Genomic DNA, 19,588 nt, shown 5'->3' with positions numbered 1-19,588 from the left:
GAGAGGGCTACAACACGCATGATGGGGAGACTCTCCCAATGAAAAAACAGCATATATACAACGGGGCTAAATCAAGAAATGGGAGGAGGGAAGAGCAACACAGGTGGACAGTAGTGCCATCTGAGCACCCCCTGGACCATGGTGTAGAAAGGCCCAGGGCGCCAGAGTCGAAGGAAAGCCTCGCGGCGCTCCCGCATGCGGTCGGAGCTGCCCTGTAGTCCCTCAAGCTGTCCTCTGAGAGTATGGATCAACTCTAGCCAAAAGTCACGAACAGTCTTTGCTGGTGGCACAGGGCGAGCCTCAAAGATGTGGAAACAACGGGCGCGCCAGATGAACCAAAGAGATAGGCCGCTGATGAGCTCCCAGCACTCCTCTCTCTCACTGCACCACTCCTGTGGAGTAAGGTCTATAGCAGGCTCGAGTGCAGGTCGCCCCCCCTGTATCACTATCATCCTGCTGGTGGAAGATAGCTCAAACTGTAGTGCTGGGCCCGTGAGGGTGGACCAAGCCGCTGCCCCCCAAGTGTACTGTCGAGCCGCGGAGAGGGCAGGCATCAGCCGAAGAACTCGTAGCCACACCTGCTGAGCCGAAGGATAGTCCCAAAGACAGTGTCGCTGACTCTCCACCAACTGGTCACAGGCTGTACATGCGGCCGAGAGACCACTATGCACAAGCCAGCTCCCTACTGCTATGGCTCTGTGTGCAACCAACCACTGGAACAAAGTGACGCGCCTCGGCTGTCTGGAGTCCCACAGCCTCTGCCAAAAAGCTGCTAAGAACTCAACTGTGAGACCCTCCTCCTGCCAATGACATGCTGCAGCAGGGCGGGCCTCTCTCTGCGCTGCAAGTATATGACGTCCAAGCCGAACAGTGTACTGGAAGAAAGGGACTCCTGGGCGGTCTGCAGAAGAGAAGGGGTCCCTCCATAGACACTCACCAGGATCCCACTGTACTCGTGTCAGTGGACAACACTCCCAAGCCCATAGCCTCCAGTTTCCTGTCTCGAGAGCTGTTGGGTCAGGATCTATGACGCAAGTCCTCCCACAGATGCCCACAACTCGGATCCTCTGGAAACAGCACTCTGCTACCTGCGGGGCCTCTACTGTAACTCGCTGTAAACGTCCCCCACCCTGTAGCTCAAAGAACAGGGCTAGGACAGTCTCTGAACAAGCCCTGACTGAGATGAGAACCTCCAGTCGTGTGAAGGCTCCCATCCATCGGGGTGCTACTGGCTCGAGAGGCGTGAGCCACTCAGCTGGAATTGACTCTGAGATGTCCTGACACATGCTCTGAACCCCTCTCATGCCCTGTAGCTGGACACCCTGCACCTCCTCTGACAAACCTGTGAACTCTAGCCAGTCACCTAGAGAGCGCGCTGGAACTGCTGCCATGGGACCCCATGAAACATGAGGCCTACTCCCAACCAAGTGGCCTCTCTGAGTGCTAACCATGGGGTTCCAAACGAGGGGCTGTCGTAGGCGCTCCTCCGTGCATGTCGGTTGTCTCTGCTCTAGGCCACGCCGTAAGAGCTCCCAAGAGCGAAGCAAACTCACAGCAAATCGGTCCTCTAGTCTCCTGCTCAAACCAACTCGGCGTAACTCTGTAAAGATCCATCTGGTTGAAGGTTGCCAAGGGCCTCCTGACTGAGGCACCCTGGCACGAAGCCTCTGTAGCAAGAACTCTTTCCAGGGCTCCTCGCCTGGAAGAAGTCCTCTGACGACGAACTTCCCAAGGAGGGCTCTGCTCTGCTGTGCTGGATCAATGATCCCAAGCCCTCCCTGAGAACAAGGAAGTGTGATGACCGACCAAGCCACCTTGGCTCGGGAAACCTGAGTGTTGCAACCTGACCAAAGGAAGTTCCTGATCAGCCTCTCTACCTGGCTGATACAAGAACTCGAGAAGATCCAGCAAGAAGTGATGTACCACATAGTTGCCAACAACACCTGGTTGGCAACTACTACTCTACCAGTCAGCGAAAGTCATGCTGAACTCCAGTGTAACAGCTTTCTCCTGATGGACAGGAGAAGAGGAGCAATCTGTTTCTCGGGGGACAAATCCAAACCAACCTGACAACCCAAGTATCGAACTGCAGTCCCTGGGGGAATCCACCTGAAACCCTCTCTTGGCATCCACTCTGGCACAGGAGCACTGCCAACCGAGAAAGCCACTGTCTTTCTCCAGTTGATCAATGCGCCCGATGCACAGCAGAAGGTCTCAAGAGCCTGCCCACACTTGTGTAAATTGGCCTCCTGGCCCTCTAAGTACAAGGCTGAGTCGTCGGCAAACTCAGCGTCCAGAAGCTCATCTCCCCGTATCGAGAGTGCTAAGCCCCTCAAACCAACCTGCTGTGACACCAAAAATGTACTCATCGCCTCCTCATAGAACAGAAAGAGAAAGGGGGCAAGAGGACAACCCTGTCTGACCGATCGTGTGAGCATGAAGCGCTCACCTCTACCTCCTACCAAAAGCACCTGACTGTGAGCCTGTCTGTACAAAGCTGACACCCCTCTGATCCAAGCATCTGAAAATCCCATCCTACGAAGCGTGCCCTCTAGAAAGTCCCAGTCAACTCTATCGTATGCCTTCTCAAAATCGAGAAGAAGAATCACAAGGTCCTCCCCACGGAGACGTGCCAGGGCAGAAGCCTCCCAGAAAGTGAAGATGTTGTCAAGGATACTGCGTTCCTTGACAAAACCTGTCTGAGTCCCATGTATAAGGCTCTCCAAAAGTGGTTGAATCCTCAAACTCAGAGCCTTCGCAAGAATTTTGTAGGCTGAGTTGAGGATGGTGATGGGGCGCCACTGTCGAATCTCATCCAAGGAGCCACCCTCCTTTGGAATGAGGTAAATCAGGCCCTCACTCATGCTATCCGGCATCACTCCTGTGTGCAGAATGTACTGAAAGGCACTACAAAGATCTGGGCCAAGCAAGTCCCAGTACTCCAAGAAGAAGCTGGGAGTCAGCCCATCCTCACCTGGACAGCTACCACGAGGAAGGTCCCTAAGAGCCGTATGCAGCTCCTCAAGCTGAAGAGGTATCTCCAGCCTCTGGCGCATCTCCTCAATCACAAGACAAGGCATCTGCGCCCAAACCTGCTCCCTGTATGCATCCTGTCAGCCGTATGCAGCTCCTCAAGCTGAAGAGGTATCTCCAGCCTCTGGCGCATCTCCTCAATCACAAGACAAGGCATCTGCGCCCAAACCTGCTCCCTGTATGCATCCTGTCTCTCTGATTGGGGCTCAGCCGTCAGTAGCTCACGGTAAAAGTCAGTAGCAACTGCACGCATATCCTCAGGCTCACAAGCAACTGACCCATCGGGTCTCCTCAGCTGAGTGACCTTGGCATGCGAGTGCCGAGGTCCTACTATCTCAAAAAAGGCACCTGTCACTCTGTCACCTACCTGAGTCCACTGAGATGCCTGTCGGTGAAAGGCAAACTCATGGCGCCTCTCCTCTATGCAAGCAAGCTCCTGTCGAGCCTATTGTAACTGCTCCTCCAGCCATGGACTATCTGGATGCTGCTCCTGCATCCTCTGTAGTGAAGCAATGCCTCGTCTGAGATGCTGCTCCTCCTCTCTCCCTGCGGCCCGTCGAGCTAAAGACTCCTGGAGAAAAAAGTGGCTAAGCTGAGCTAGGCCTAAGGCCACTCTGTCTGCCGGTAGAGACTGGCTGTCCATGCCCTCTATCCAAAGAGCCTCTACCCTCTCTCTGAGTGCTGTGTCCAACAAGACCCACTCTGGGATGCGAAGCATCGTGCTCCCACTCCTCTGCCTGTCTGCCACTGTGAGGATCACTGGTGCATAGTCCGAGAAGGATGTCCCTGCCAGGATGCCCACTAATCCCCCCAAGTCACTGAAGTGGTCACTAGTGTAGAAGCGATCTATCCGCGATAGATTCACTCCTCCCACTCTGCGGTCTGATCTAGAGAAGACAAGACTCTCTGGAGGCCTCACAAAGCCAGAATGCTGCCATGTATCCGAGACCCTCAAGGTCATACACAACCTCTCCCAAGCTGCTAACTCGACTCCATGTACAGTAGCATGGCTGCCTCCGATCCTGTCAGAAGGGTCCTCCAACATGTTGAAGTCCCCTCCTACACACCAATGGTCAACCTGTTGCAAAGACTCAACAATCTGTGACCAAAACTCTGCACGAGCACTCGTCACATTGGGCGCATAGATGTTCAGGAAGCCCACAAGGCCACCCTGAACCTGCAAAGTAATCCACCGAGCCCTGCCTGGCACAATAATCCCTCTGCCCACAATGGCCTGCTGCAATGAGTCCGCAATAGTCATACATACCCCACCCTGGATGCCTCCAGGTCCAAAAGTAGCTGACCAAAAGGTATCATAACGTCCACGCAAAATCTGACCACAGCACCGGATGCGGCTCTCAGACAAATGGTGCTCCTGGAGCATAAGGAGATCAATCTCTCCTCCCACTAGGCAACGCTGAAGCTCCTGCCGCAATCGGCCCCGCTGTCGCTGAAACTGGGGCCCACCTAATCCCTGCACGTTCCATGAGACGATCCTCATGGGGAGCGAGAGAGAATAGATGTTGCCGCAGCAGCAAGACGGGCTATCTTTGAGGCAGGCTTGGATGGGGAGTAATCCGCATTCGAGCGTCCTCTAGATAGGCGAGCCTGTAGTGAGTGCCTGGCCCAAGCCCAAGCAGAGCGAGCCGAGCATAAAGCAACCTCCTCTGTCCAGGAGTCCTCATGTATGTATACATAGCAAGGCAAACACTGTGTATCATCAAAAAAGTACACCACAATGTGCTTACATCCTGCTGAGTCTGGGGGTGTCACCGCAAACTTGGCCAGTGGCCACAAAGTCTACAGCAAATCTGTAACTCCAAGTTCTCCCATGTGGTGAGAGAACTCAAGAACCTATGTATGCAACCATCCCACCACTCAGTCAAGGGACCACTCTGTCTCGGTCCTACCGTAGAGAGGAAAGGAGAAACCAACTGCTGAGTCCAAGGCCTCTGTCCCCCTAGCGACGAGGAACAGAGCGTGGACCCTGAAGCAGGCTGCCTCGTGGTCTGCTGCGGAATCGCCGAGAAAGCGAGTGAATCCGTAATCATAGAAGTCCCAGCGGTGCCGGAGGTCAATGCTCGTCAGACCACCAGGGATAGCTGCAAGGGAAGATGTCTGAATCTGCAAAGGGGACTGCAAGAAGGGCTGACCCTCTCTCGCTAGGCGACTCGTGGCAAAAGCACTGCCAAGAGATCTCCTAGCCTCCGGTGAGGGGCCAGTCTCCTGAGTCGACTGTGAGATCTCCTAGCCGCCGGTGAGGGGCCAGTCTCCTGAGTCGACTGTGGTACTGAAGCAGGAGGAGGGGGAGAAGGAGTTGGGGGGGGCGGAGGAGAAGAGAAGCGGGGCGGGACGACAGAGACAGGGGGGCGAGGTGGGGAGTGGGTGGGAGCAAAAGGCGGGGGAGGGGATGAGGAGGAAGAGGGGAAATCTGAAGGTGGAGGGGCTGGCGAGGGTGAAACGGAAGAGAAGGCTGGAGTAGGAGGCTCCTCCTGCTCAAGAGGACCAAAGCGGTTCCCCGTGGGAACCCACTGTTGCTGAGTAAGCACCTGAGGGCCACTCTGAGTGCCAGGCTGTTGCTGTGGCCCCTGGCGTCGACGGCCACGGGCCTGCTGCCACCCCTCCTCCGCTGGAGCCCCAGGCTCGGAGGGTGGCTCAGAATCTATGCACTGTGTCGCTGGCTGAGGCTGCGGCCCAGCCTTGGCAGGCTGGGGCTGAGGCTGAGGCTGAGGTGCAGGTCGTGGTCTCCTCCGTGGACAGGCCTTCGCTAGGTGGCCCATCTGTCTGCAAATGAAGCACTGGTTCGGGAGACCCGAGTACTCCACACTCTGCCTAAACCAACCCCCACTCACCCGAGGCAAAAGGATGACCTTCGGGAGCGTGTGGGTATCTCTGACCAAAACTCGAACTGAAGGGATGCCGGCCGCCTTGGCAGCTACTGATGTTGCCGTACGAGGTGTCTCCAGAAAAGTCCCGATGGCGGAGCCAATCCTGGAGAGCAGTGGAAGGTACTCCCTCCGTAAACCTAGAAAGCAGACTGAGATGAGGATGTCTGCCTCCTCTATGAGTACATCCGAAGTCGGGTCAAAACCGTGTCGCCACTGTCGAAAGTGGGCGCGTGATGCTCGGATAGTCAGTGGACTCATAGCTATGACCTTGGAGGCCATCTCGGAAGTCTCGAACTCGATCTGGTAGTACCCCGTCCGAGGATCTTGACATCCAAAATCTTGCCCACCTCTGCGAGAAGGCGGGCCTGGAGAAGGTCTCGCAGCTCTCCTCTGCTAGGATGGGTGCCGAGAACCTTGCAAATGACAGAACTCGCCTGCAAGCGCTCTACCTCTGCGGCAAGGCTCGCTTGCTCTGTCGGCGAAAGAGAAAGTCGAATGGTGGGCTCAGCGGGGTCGGGCGAGGGGGCTTCAGGTGAGTCCCTTTGTGGCGGAGCTGGAGCCTCCATCTGTGTCTACTGCTGAGTCGAAGAAGCAGACGGAGAAGAACAATCTGCAGCCGAGAACGCCGAACACCTGTTCTGAAGAAAAGGTGTTGCAGAGCCGGGCGAGCACGGGTACAGTGGGAGGTCTAGGGGGGAGGGCGGCGGGCAAGGAGTGGGGGGGGCAGCGGGAGGGCTAGGGGGGGAGGGCGGCGGGCAGCAGGGGGGCAGGAGGTGGCGGGCTGGGCAGGGTGACGCGAGGGCAAAGGGGGCAGGAGGTGGCGGGATGAGCAGGGTGGCGCGAGGGCGAAGGGGGGGGGGGGGGGGGGGGGGGGGGGGGGGGGGGGGGGGGGGGGGGGGGGGGGCAGCGCGGGGGTGGCTGAGGGTAGCGCAAGAGTTAGGAGGAGAAAAGGGGGGGGAGAGGGAGCGATGGTGCAAGGGGGGGGGGGGGGGGGGGGGAGCGTGCAGGAGCAGCGGGCCTTCCCGGGCTAGCCGAGGTTTGGCCTTCTGTTGCTGAAATAAGTTTCGACAGTAAAGAGGCTGAGATCAGCTTCAATTTTACAGTGTCAAGGCCACCTAGGCCTAAGCTCTCTACATCTTCTGAGCGGATGTTGAGATGGCCCATTGGTTCAGTTTTGAGTGCATACTTCAAGAGGTAGTAGGACAGTGATGAATTGGTGAATCGTTGTATATTCATATGTGCACCCCATGTGTAGGGTGGTACGATACAACATTTCTGTCTTCATGTCGGGGCCTAAAGTATTGCCATCTGTGATTTTGTTCGTTGAAGATTGGGTTTGGATTTGGCTACGCATAAAATGGAAACCCGTGTTTACATACTCCATCTGTTTGACCGTGGTAACAACTTGTACGGCACTTGTGAAGTTGTTTCTTGAGTACAAGTTCTCGGAGTTGGCTTACTTCTGCCAAAACCACAGAGCCAGTTTCTGTCGGGATGTATGCAGCTATTTTAGCAGATAGTTTCTCTTTGTCTTCTTCATGCATCCACAGTATGGCATGAGCATGCAATGATCCTCTATTTTGGACCTCATATCTAACGAAGTGGTGTTGCACACGGCCCAACACACCTTTCACAAGTATATATTTGGGACATAAGCATTTGGAACTTAGAGTGGAAGGTGAGGACACATTCGACTGGGCAGTCTGTCCAAGTGAAGGAGGCGTTTAAATGACGTGCAATTAGCTCGATCGTGTCAATCTCAGGCCATCTTGTGTCTGTGACCTCATCGGCAGTGAAAGTCAAGAAGAAATCAGGCATTCCCCATTCATCCACCATTGTTATCAAGTCCTTCAGGTTCTTGCGGTGCCACGAGCAGGAACCTGGCATGCTGGAAGGGGTGCTGTAGCGAAGCACATGTCTCACAGTATCTTCGTCATTTGCTGTACGATTGGCCCTCTTGTAGTTGTCAATGTCCTTTTGCAACAAGCTCATGTGTGTATTGTTAGCCAACATAAGTGCCTGCTTTAGTTGGTACATTATGAGGAGGTATGGCTTGTACAGGGTGTAAACGGAGAACAGAATCGATGCACGTATCTTTACATATATACTGAAGTTGATTTTACCATCATACTGACCTTTCCCAAAAGGAAACAGGAATGGAAACGCTGCTGTCTCTATTGTGATGTCGTTCACAGAGCTTGATGCGGCAGGCATGCCGTTGGGCTTGAAAGTAATTGTTCTCTCAAGCAATTGTTGACGGCCACGGAGCTGCAGAGAAGCAAATTCGTAAGTATCACTAGCGGTGAATGCTATTCTCCTGGCTGGTTCAACAATGTTTTCGATGATACCAAACATCAAACTTGTGTCAAGCTGCACCATCAATGCAAACGGTGCCTTGTCTTGCTGTTGTTGAATGATCTTGCTCACACTATCTTGACTTAGTATGCAAAGGCCAAGCTTATTATTCGGTCGTTCAGCCATCGACATGTACTTCTGTAGTACGAAGTTGTTCTCAAGATTGAATGCAAGTATGTCTACCACTTGTGATGTAGCTAGATCTTGCTCTGCGAAGGTTGTTCTACGCTCTTTACTCCATGATAGCAGAGGGTTATCTAATATTGAATGTCTGTCTAGTGTACCTCGGGCAATTGTTGTCACTGTTGAGATGGCATTGACAGATATGTCAATGACGCTCAGTAGCTGTATGTGAAGCTGATTTCCGTTCAATATTCTTCTTGTGTAGTCTGGAAGTAAGGGCACACAATATATGCGACGTGCACTTGAGTTCTCACAAGTGGAGCACTGCACCCATTGCATTTCTATTTGTGTAGCCTCTAAGCTGGATACCAATAGACTGCCTAGCAAACATTGCAATCGATGTCTCGTCTGGAGCTCAAGTACAATCAAAAGAGGCACCTCTTTGGATGAAAACTACACCACAAACAAAGCATATGCTTAAAGGTCTGAATATCACTGCAACGTCTGAACTCCATCGATATACTAAATTGACGATATCAATCCATGATTGTGAGAATGGTAGAAATCTAGCCTTCTTCTTGATTGAAGTCCGATGTCTCGCTTTCGATCTGCTGAAGTGTATCCTACGCTTTCGGTGATGGTCCATTGAAGGCTTAAGTCGGGCTTAATCTTAATGATTCAATGAGATGAGGACCTTGTATATTTACTTATTAGTCACGTCTAAGCAATGAACAAGTCAAGCGTTTGAAACAACCATGTACCTGGTGCTGGATTGTGCTGCTGTGGGGTTTCAAACTGGGAAGAGGCAAGCGATAACTGATTTCCTGAATGTCCCTTGCAAAGAATAAGTACGAAGCGTTAGAAAAGTAATAGCACAATGTTGAAGGTTCTGAGAGTAATCTCATTATTTGTATGTGTTCTTTACTTCTTATGTTATAGAAAAAAAAGAAAATGTGCTAGTGTCCCTGCACGGGGGAGTTTGCACAGTCCTCCCCAATTTTTATAATACGAGGGAACGTGCCATTCCCACGGCAGCATGCAATTTTCAGTGTGTTCCTTTTTACTGTGTCCTCAACGTTCAAAATTAAAATGTGGCACTTCTTACTCACCGCACGCTGGAATATGTCGCTGTTGCAAATGTAGAGGGGATGTGTCCAAATTTCTCTTGATCTGTTTGTAGGAAACACGGTAGAGTTAGGCCATAACTAGTTGCGCCTACAGAAACGAACTGAGTAAGGTAGTTGAAGGTGGGCATACACACAAAGCTGCTATGATTGCTACACTGGGAAGGCACAGAGGCTTTACTATAGATGAAGGTCAATTACAATATGGCGACGAGGCAGACAGTGACATTGTTGACCTTCTACTGCTGGATATGCACAAGCGTCAAGAAACACGCTATCGCGGCCTTATTAGCTTGCCTCTGACCCCTTGTCTAGGATTCTCTCTCTCTCTCTCTTTCTCTCTCTCTCTCTCTCTCTCTCTCTAAAGTAATTGTATTTCTACGAGCGAGAAGGCCTAGTTATTATCGTGCACACTACTACCATTCCTTCCAGTGAGACACCGTTATCCTCAGCATGGACACCCCCTAGTCGTGCATAATAACTCTTCCCTCCTAGATGTTGCACAAGGTGCACATGGTCTCAAAATATCAAATAAGTTATCCATGCAAGATGCACTAGCAAGTAATGAAGATCTACAGGACAATTGGTAGCATTGTGAATCCGAGGTGTGGGTGGACGCCCATTCAAGGTTGTTGTCATGATGCTCTCGAGGGGGACATACTTCAAACTTCACCAATGAGGGTTTCAATATTGGAAAACCCTATGAGAAAGTGAAGATTTTACTTAGTGTCAAGCACATGTCACCACCTTGACGTTGTAAGCTTACATGCTTACCATTTGCGCCCCTTCTATTGTTATTCTTTGCTAAATCCCTGGATCTCTCAAAGCTATCATGGTTCAATTTAATGAAGAGTATCGTCGAATTTTCGAGCTTTATGTGATTCAAGCCCTCCACCTTTAACAGACCTACAGCAATAACGTTATGAAACCACACACAAAAAAAATAGAGACTCTTAAAGTTTGAAAGGTTGAAACAGCACTCGCCATCTACACTGACATGACACACTGTGAGTTTTCCATACAATACAGAAGATCGGCTTTGGCTAATTTGGGACAGCCTAGTAATGTTAATTTACGCAAGGACTCCCTCAGAGAGTTGAAGCACGAGATATCCCTCAGCTCACTCAACCCAACAAGGATAAGCTCCTCCAACATTTTTGAGTTTTTGAAGCCTTTCAAAATCTGAAGCTTCCTGCACTCCCTGACTTCCAACGCACGAAGGCTAGGAAGGCACCCAAGCCCATTTATATTGTCACACAGTCTCAGCCTGAGGGTTGTGACGCTTTTAAGCCCAGCTATCTCAAGATTCACTCTCTCTAGCTTCTCATACCACAGGACATCCAGGTCCTCTAGTGTGTCCACCGACAAGGAAGATCTGGGAGCTCTGTGGCAGTGTACAGGTAATGTAGTTCCAAACTCACAACGCCGGCCGGCAAACACATTCCATGATGAGAGAGAGATAGTTACAACTGCCATGATCAGAGAGAGAGAGAGAGAGAGAGAGAGAGAGAGAGAGAGAGAGAGAGAGAGAGAGAGACATCGTAGCTTAGTAAGGCGCAGCCATGGTGGAGCTCTTCAGTGTGCCGGCCTTCTTCATCTTGTTCAGGGAGACGCTGGAGGCGCCGGGTTGAGATAGTTACAACTGCCATGATCAGAGAGAGAGAGAGAGAGAGAGAGAGAGAGAGAGAGAGAGAGAGAGAGAGAGAGAGAGAGAGAGAGAGAGAGAGAGAGAGAGAGAGAGAGACATCGTAGCTTAGTAAGGTGCAGCCATGGTGGAGCTCTTTAGCGTGCCTACCTTCTTCATCTTGTTCAAGGAGACGCTGGAGGCGCCGGGCTGAGATAGTTACAACTGCCATGATGAGAGAGAGAGAGAGAGAGAGAGAGAGAGAGAGAACCTGCGAACTGCTTGTGGTGTGGATCGTATTGCTTCTGCCGAGGAAACCTGCGAACTGCAATAGGCGAATGCTGTTGGGCTTTGGCGTTTGATGGCGCTGTTTTTTTTTATTGGAACCTGCGAACTGCAATAGACTGCAATAGACAAATTCTGTTGGGCTTTGGCGTTTGATGGTGCTGTTTTTTTTTTTTCTGCTTGTTGCTGCGTTTGACGGCGCTGTTTTTTTAAAGCTTTTTGAAGGCCTGTTTTTTTTAGAGCTTTACAGTGAGACACGCCCACGTTTTTAGCTTTTGAGCGAGATGCCACGTGGGCTATTGAGGAGCCAAGGATCTGAAAATCGACACTTCACTAACGAAGTAACAAGAGATTGGCAAAGAGCCGCTAAGTGTTACCATACTAATAACCGATGCACCTAAGTGCATATTTCCATTCTTCGACAGTAGTGGTGGCCCCTCTCTTTGATCCCAGAACATAAATGAACTCTGTGCTCTCACTCACAACATCATTCAATTGAGTCGTGACATATTTTTCCTCAAAGAGATAAAGGTTCCTAGCTTTCTATATCTGTTTCAATTAGCAATAACTCGTGAACTATAAGATCTCATATGGAAAATGAATGGACTTAAGGATGCGGTGCAAGAGATGAACGGTGAAAAGTTATCCAGGGATATAGAAACTTTAATGTTGCAGTGAAGATGAAATGAGGAGTCTTATTTGACTTTCAAAGAGAAACAATTCTCTCTCTCTCTCTCTCTCTCTCTCTCTCTCTCACATTGTCACAATCCTTACCACAAGAAGTTTTGGACAAATTCTCACAATATTTCCCACATTGTGACTTACCTCAACATCATGAGCTTCTCTGAGGGAGCCGCCGCATACCTAGCTAGGTACGAGTGGGGGTAGGGGACTGCCGGCCCGGTGGGGGGGCCAATGGTCCCCGGCCCCCAATCGTACCTAGCTAGCTATGCGGTGCCTCTCGAGAAGAAGCTCATGATGTTGTGTATGAAAAACATTGAGAAAGACTCCGTTTTCCTACATGAGAAAATTTCCAAATCTTCTTGTGTAGTGTTGGGTGTAATGCCCTTAGCCATTGCCTAGCAGAATCATTCAAGAGTAGAGGCGTGTTATAGTTACCAAAGGAACATTTATGTTCTAATCCAATTGCTAGCAAGTAGCCCTTGGCAACAAAGGTGACTTCGATTCCAACGAGGTGAAGTGGATGGAGCTTGCATTGGCCAGGTGTCTGCTAATCTACGAGCTTTATCCAATGGTCGAGAGATGCACCTAAAATCCAACCCTTTACTAAGGACTACTTATGTAGTCAAAAGACCAAACCCCCAAAAGGATGACTTTGAAATTTATGCCAGGATTCCCTTGCCTGTGAGCAAAAGTAAAGTGGCAGAATTGTAAATCATTTGAAATGCTTTATTGAAATAGTAAGAAAGAGATTTTAGTGTGATTCCAACTTGCATATGAGAGGTCTTTTAGAAAGCAAACAAGTACTTTTTTCTTTTGTCGTGTTGAATAACTCTGAGCACAAAATTAAATTTTATTTTCATATATATGAGATTTTTAAAAGCGGCGGCATATAATTTTCAGCGAGATATACATGTTTTTTGGAAGTAAAATACTCTCCATGGTAAGTATAATAATCAGTAAAAAGTCTAGATTTAATATAAGGAAAATCACCAAAATACCCCTCTAATTTGTGGAAATTCCCAAGATACCCCTCAAATTTCAAAATTTCTCAAAATACCCCCAATATATTCAGTGTCAAAAATTCCCATAATGTCCTTCAAATTTCCAATATTCCGAAATACCCTTGTTTGTGAGATTAAATTTCTCCGCAGTTAAATTTGTTTGTAGCTTTTTATAAGAAGGTTGATTGTCTATTATACAAGATGCTAAAATTACTAGAATTTGAGTTGCTTATGTAGGCTTTGGAGATGAATTGCTTCATTATTTTTAGACATAATTCCCTTTTTTTGCTAGGTTGTTTGTGACAGATTACATGCTAAGCACTCAAAAATGGATCTCAATTGTCAAAAAGGAATAAAGATTAGAAAATCTTGAATAATCCGACCTAAAAATATACAATGTATTTTGGGAATCTTTGAAATTTTTGGAATTTCCACAAGTTAGAGGGGTACTTTTGCAATTTTCCCTTTAATCTAGCCTAACAAAAAAAAGGAACTTCCCTCTACCTTTTTCCTTTTGCAATCCTATAATTTATGGAATTGCACCCACACACCCGCATGTCGAATGGATTGAACCATAGCGGACATGCTAAAACCCCCTCACCTTGACCGCTAGGCCAACTCCCCTTCACATTTACCTCTACATTTCAAATTAAGAGGTGAGAAAACCTACAAATTTTGGAAAATTTAGTGTTGAAACCTTTAAATATACACAATTTACTGTATAATTTTCATATGCGGGTTTCCTAGCCCAACTATCACCAAGTCAGGCCGTTTAGATGTTTTCCTATTTGTTACATGGAGCTAGTAAGTAGACATGCCCATGTAATAAGCCAAACTAAAACTCAATAGAGACACATGTTCAACCTAATTTTCCAATGAGAACGTTGAGGCATAATGGCTTGGTGGACGTTTCTATAGAACATAATAGGACATATACAAATTGACATCAAGCATCGAGCACTAAAGTAAACAAGTACAAAGTGCATTGGAATTTTTTAAGAAAAGAATTTCTATATGATGATTGATTACATCTATAGGTGTCTATAAAATGTACGAATTCTCTACATTTATTTGAGCAATGAGACCAAGGAACTACTCCTTGTTGTACGTGTTCTGATTGATTTTGGAGTGTAATTGTTGTCTCCTTGGATTTTGTTTTGGAACACGAGCGGGTGAGCAGTCGATTGATAGCATCAATAGCTCAGCTTGAGTTGATGAGCATTTGGGAAGGAGCAAGTTGTGTCCCATAGAGATGACTATACAACAAAGGGCTACTAAAGGGGGTGATTGAATTGAGCAAAGTTGCAGCTTAATCATTTTCCTTAAACTCCTACTCCTTAACCTACTTTGGTAGTTGTTTGCAGATTTCCATTTAGCCTAATAATGTCGGCCATTTAGTCTCTAGATTAGGGATCCAACATACTATAAATCAAGCGTAGTCAAATTTTCCCTATTTCTTGGTTGGAGAGAGAGAGAGAGAGAGAGAGAGAGAGAGAGAGAGAGAGAGAGAGAGAGGGATGTGTTGTCTTGGTTGTCGATCATGCAAAACATGTATGAGGAGGAAAACTCTAGGATAACTGGTCATGCTTGTGCTAAACAGAGGAGTACATTGGGCTAAAATGCATTGCCAAACAAGAACATACATAGATTGACATCAACCACCTAGGAATAAGTAAGCATGTACATCATGCATTGAGTATTGCAATACATAAGTTAAATTGCCCAACTATGAGGAAAAAACAGTGTATCTATTTGATATATATACATAAGTCGAATTGCCCAACCATGAGGAAAAAAGAGTGTATCTATTTGATATATAGATATGATGGTCAAGATTGAGCATATATAGATATGATGGTCAAAATGAGGGACAAGTACTCTTTAAGGTTTCAACCCATAGTCAGCCTTCTACGTGCCGAAAAGCATGCATGAGCTATATTCCTCTGAATCCCTCTTGCTCTCGTCTCTGCATTCATCATTGTCATTACTTCCAACATATACATTGTATCTATCCCTACAATCATTGTGCTCTTTGTGAGCGTTTCAATCATCATCCATGTGGCTACAATTCCTTCTTCTCTCATGCTCTCTTTGTCTTTCATACCTTTTCTTTTGTCAATCGTATATATATCCATCATCGTGTAGATCATGCCTATTGCAATTAACATCAGCATCTCTTCGATGATTTTTTTCACTCATGTTGACTATGGCGTTCTTGTTTGCTACCATAACTACTTTTGTGTTTTCTCTCATCTTTCAACTTAGCCTCATGTATATAGTCAAGCTCCCTCGTTATCATTACAACTCGTGCATGAATTGCTTGAGGGACTATTCTTCTTCTCTATATTTGACTTGTACTAACGATCTCTTCAAGGCGATTTAAACCGCGACGCCGGGTGGGGCAACGAAGACTAAGGTAGGAGGAGATGACCCTCAGGACTAAGTGGCACAGGCACCTCAGGGTGGGATTAAGGGCGGTGCTTGATTGGGGGTGGGGTCAAGGGAGGATGGCTGTTGATTTCTCTGAGCGCCAAAAAAGTAAACTAGGGAACGAAAGTAAACTAGGGAACCCTAGTTTACTTTTTTGCAAAAAGTGCACGCCCAAAGATTTTTGATTAAGCATTAAATATGGGGGCTTTTGGGACCCATAAAGTACTCAGTGGAGCATATTACTGACAGATTTTTATGCTCTTATTAAAAGCCTATGGAAGAATGTCATTAAGCATGGCGTCTACCCAACTGTAAACTAGGGAACCCTAGTTTACTTTTGTGTACAAAGTAAACTGGGAAACCCTAGTTTACTTTTGTGTAAAAAGTAGACTAGGGTTCCCTAGTTTACAGTTTTGTAAAAAGGGAGCTAGTGGGGTTTTCAACGGTTTGCTCATTTCTCTGATTAATGTCTCCATAAATTGGAGCTATGAATTACCTTTGCTCCATTTCTTGAGGATCATTGATTAGTCTACAATGGATTGGGTGATGACAAGTGAAGATAGTGCCAATGTTACAAGCAATTCAGAATTGAGCTTCGACAACGATGAAGAGGATGAAGTAGATGCTCAAGGATTACATGTTCGGCAACCAAATCCTCTTGATTTTACATCCTCCATGTACTTCTCCTTTGATAGGGAAACTTACAATGTAATGGTTTTGTCTCTACAAGATGTGATGCCGACAACCCTTGAGGATTTGAAAGGTTGCAAGAGAAGCAATGTACATGATCTCAAGAAGTGGAGACGATTCAGAGACCGGCTTTGCTTGGTGGTAGAGGGTGAGAAATTAGCACTTTGCTTGAAACAAGAACCCAAGTTAAAGATTGCTTGTATTGAGGATTGGGAGGGCCTAGTATTAGTCGGTCATTGCAATGAAGGAAGGGGGGACCATAAAGGTCTTCATGCTACCATGGACACCTTGAAGTTACAATGGTGTATTGATTTGTAACTTTTGGAATACCATGTTCTTATATCAAGGCACTCATTGCATCGTGTGAATGTCAATGTGTCAAGAGTAGGGTTGAATCTTCTTCCCACCAAGGTTTGGATCTCAATAGAGTACCATTGCTTGAAATTTTCACAAACAAAAATGATGTGGAAAAGGTTCTAGCAGATCTCATGGTAAAGTACAAGGTTAGGTTAAGAATGGCATGCTCTTCAAAAAAGTGCACATCTTCCAAAGTCAAGGTGGACTACATATGTCATCGTCGAGGCTTTAGTAAGCGAAGAGGCAAGATGAAGAGGTTGCGCACAACAAGAAGGTGTGGGTGTCCATTCAAACTGCAAGTGGAAATACATGAAGGATTAGATGATGTTACAATAATTGTCTATCCTCAACATGAAAATCATGTACCTGGATCAACAAGCGACGTGTATCATTTACCAGTGCATCCATCGGTTATAGAGTGCTACATTGAAGACTTGTTCGATGTTGGAAGCTCGCGTCATGTTTCTCAAATGTCAATGTCAAAGGAGAAATTACAAATGGAAAAGGCCTCATTGTTGGACCTCACTATCTATATGTTCTTGTAAGGTCTCTGACCCCGACCAAAAAGAGCACCCTTGTACCATGAAATGAACATAATGGAAAAAGTTATTATTTTTAGCAGTTTTCCAAATTCTGTCAGTTCCATGTTGTTTAGAATGTTATAAAGCTTCCAAATGTGAATTAAAATATTTTTTGTGAAAAATTTCCAAAAATAGCAAGTTTTTGGTCACACTACCCGTCCAGTTTTGACCGTCTCGAAAAACTGCACCTGTACCCCGAATTTGAAAAATTGCATTTTCGGACCCCGGAGGCTGCTAAATATGGCAGGTACTCGGACCAGTACGCCTTAGTTAGAGCTTAGTATATCAATTTTCGGCATCAAATTCTGACTCGTATGACCTGTTTTACCCTAAAACCAAATTTTCCAAAAATTGTCCGGGGAGGCATCGGGACTCGAGGCTGTGTGGGAGCAAGTTCCAGGCCACTCTGAGCCAGCTTTAGCAGCTAGGGGGCACCCTCTTGTCTTGTGGGAGTTGTGGGAGAGTTTCCAAGCTTGAGAGTGAGTGTGAGAGCTAGTTAGACTAGCTAACTGGACACTTGGTAGGCATGAAACTAGACTTGCCATGCATGATGTGAGAGCTCACTCAGATGCTTATAGCAGCTAGTTTCAATTTTCAGCCTTGAGGAGCCTATTTAAATGTGTGCTCACACACACACATAGACACATGCTCACACACACCCAGTACACACACACCCACCTATACACACACCTTGGGGAGGTGCTGTCTCGGCGCACACAGTTTTTTGAAGGAGAAGCAAGGAGGGAAGTGTTGCCGAATTCTCATCTTGAGAACTCATTTAGATCAGAAAATCGGGAGGATTTTCAGCCCCTAATCACGGTAATCATGGTTTAATTTATGCTCTTCTGTAATTATTTTCATTATTCTCTTAATTCCTCGTCTACTATGCTTAATCCTAGCTATAATTCTCAATAGCTGCTCTCTAATTTTACATAGCTATACTCCATTACATAATCATCATCTAATTAGATAATTTATGCAGCCATTCATCACTCTTAATCAATGATTAATACATGACTAGGAGAGAATTTCTCTCTCTAGGCAGCATAGTAATTAATTGTCAAGGCGGTAATGATGTAGATTTGATGAAATTCATTCTTTTACCACATAATGTTGGTGTAAATAAGTTACATTCAAATTTATCATACATTAAGATGTGATTAAGGCAAAAATTAATCCATCATTAAGCCACTAAGAAGAGAATTTTCTCTCACCTATGCATGCGGTGATTCTGCATCTTTCTAATTGCATTAGGAAAGTGATTGAGCTGGCTTAATTCATCTCTCTTGTAATTTAATTAGTAAAATTCTGATATTCTTAATCATCTAAGCCAAGTGATTAACTTTAGAGCCGGTTCCCATAGGACAAGTAAAGTATTACCCATAAAAATTACTAGGTCTCGAAGGAAAAATCTAACCCTCTTGCATAAGGAGGATTGTTCAATGATTCTAATCTGTCATTTGATTGTTATGATGCTCTCGGACTTTAGCTCTTTTCTTCAAGTTTATCATTTAAAGTAGTGAGTATAAAATGGCCCCGGTTAAGAGAACTCGCTTTGGTGGTGCCCACGACCGCGAGGCGCGAACGAGCAATGTGAATGGGAAAGGAAAAGCTCCCACGGACGAACAAGCACCGGCCATCTCACGAGCCATTGACGAAGAAATGGAAGAGCTAGGTCACAATTTTATTCAATTGTTTAATTAACATTGCACACGTTTAGCTAGGAAAGAACATATCCCCAAACATGTTGGAGAAATCCGACGGAAATCTCGGCATTTAAACTCATTGTACATTTAAGTCTAAAGTAGGAAAGAAATGATTGATGGATATACTGTTTGCAATAGGAAAGAATGTCTGCTAGGGAAAATTTAGCTCGACATGTTCATTCTATTTCCAATGTTGAATTAGTCCTGATCCCCCTACTGATCACAGGGGGCAAAATTCCTGGTTAAGGGCTCTTGAATCCACGACTGCTAGTTAAGCGGTGGATACCCACGACTTGCTTTCTATGCGGTGGGAACCCACGTCTGCTGGTTAAGCGGTGGGAATGTCCATGTCATGCTTTGTATGCGGTGGACATACCTAGTTGTATGGGCAGCTAGGCGACAACGGGAGGAGTAAACTCTCGCTGGAGGGGGGATGTTGTACCTCCAGAACATTGGAATTTTAATGAATAAGTTTGAGTAGAATTTTTACTAGAACTCTATCTTGGTGCCGCTTTGCAATACTGATTGAAGGGCTGTCTTAACGAACATTGTGATTTGGAATCTAATCAAGGAATGTTTATGTTGAACAATCATTGTGGTAGTAATTAGGACACACAAGGAAGTGTGAGTGTGGGGGTGGAAAGTGGGGGCTTGGCTCAGGTTGCCAATGCCTATGAGAAGGGTGGTCCCGATTAGTCGGGAACTCT

General features: G+C 46.9%; 1 pseudogene; it reads left to right on the top strand.

Annotated features, from left to right (window-relative positions):
* Positions 1 to 16,081: 16,081 nt before the first annotated feature.
* Positions 16,082 to 16,529, top strand: LOC147428151 (uncharacterized; annotated as a pseudogene).
* The last annotated feature ends 3,059 nt before the right edge of the window (positions 16,530 to 19,588 follow it).

Source organism: Adiantum capillus-veneris, chromosome 23, assembly GCF_014529385.1.
Source record: "Adiantum capillus-veneris isolate H3 chromosome 23, ASM1452938v2, whole genome shotgun sequence".
Taxonomy (NCBI): Eukaryota; Viridiplantae; Streptophyta; class Polypodiopsida; order Polypodiales; family Pteridaceae; genus Adiantum; species Adiantum capillus-veneris.
The sequence above is the reverse complement of the archived record's forward strand: the minus strand, read 5'-3'. Positions and strand labels throughout refer to the sequence as shown.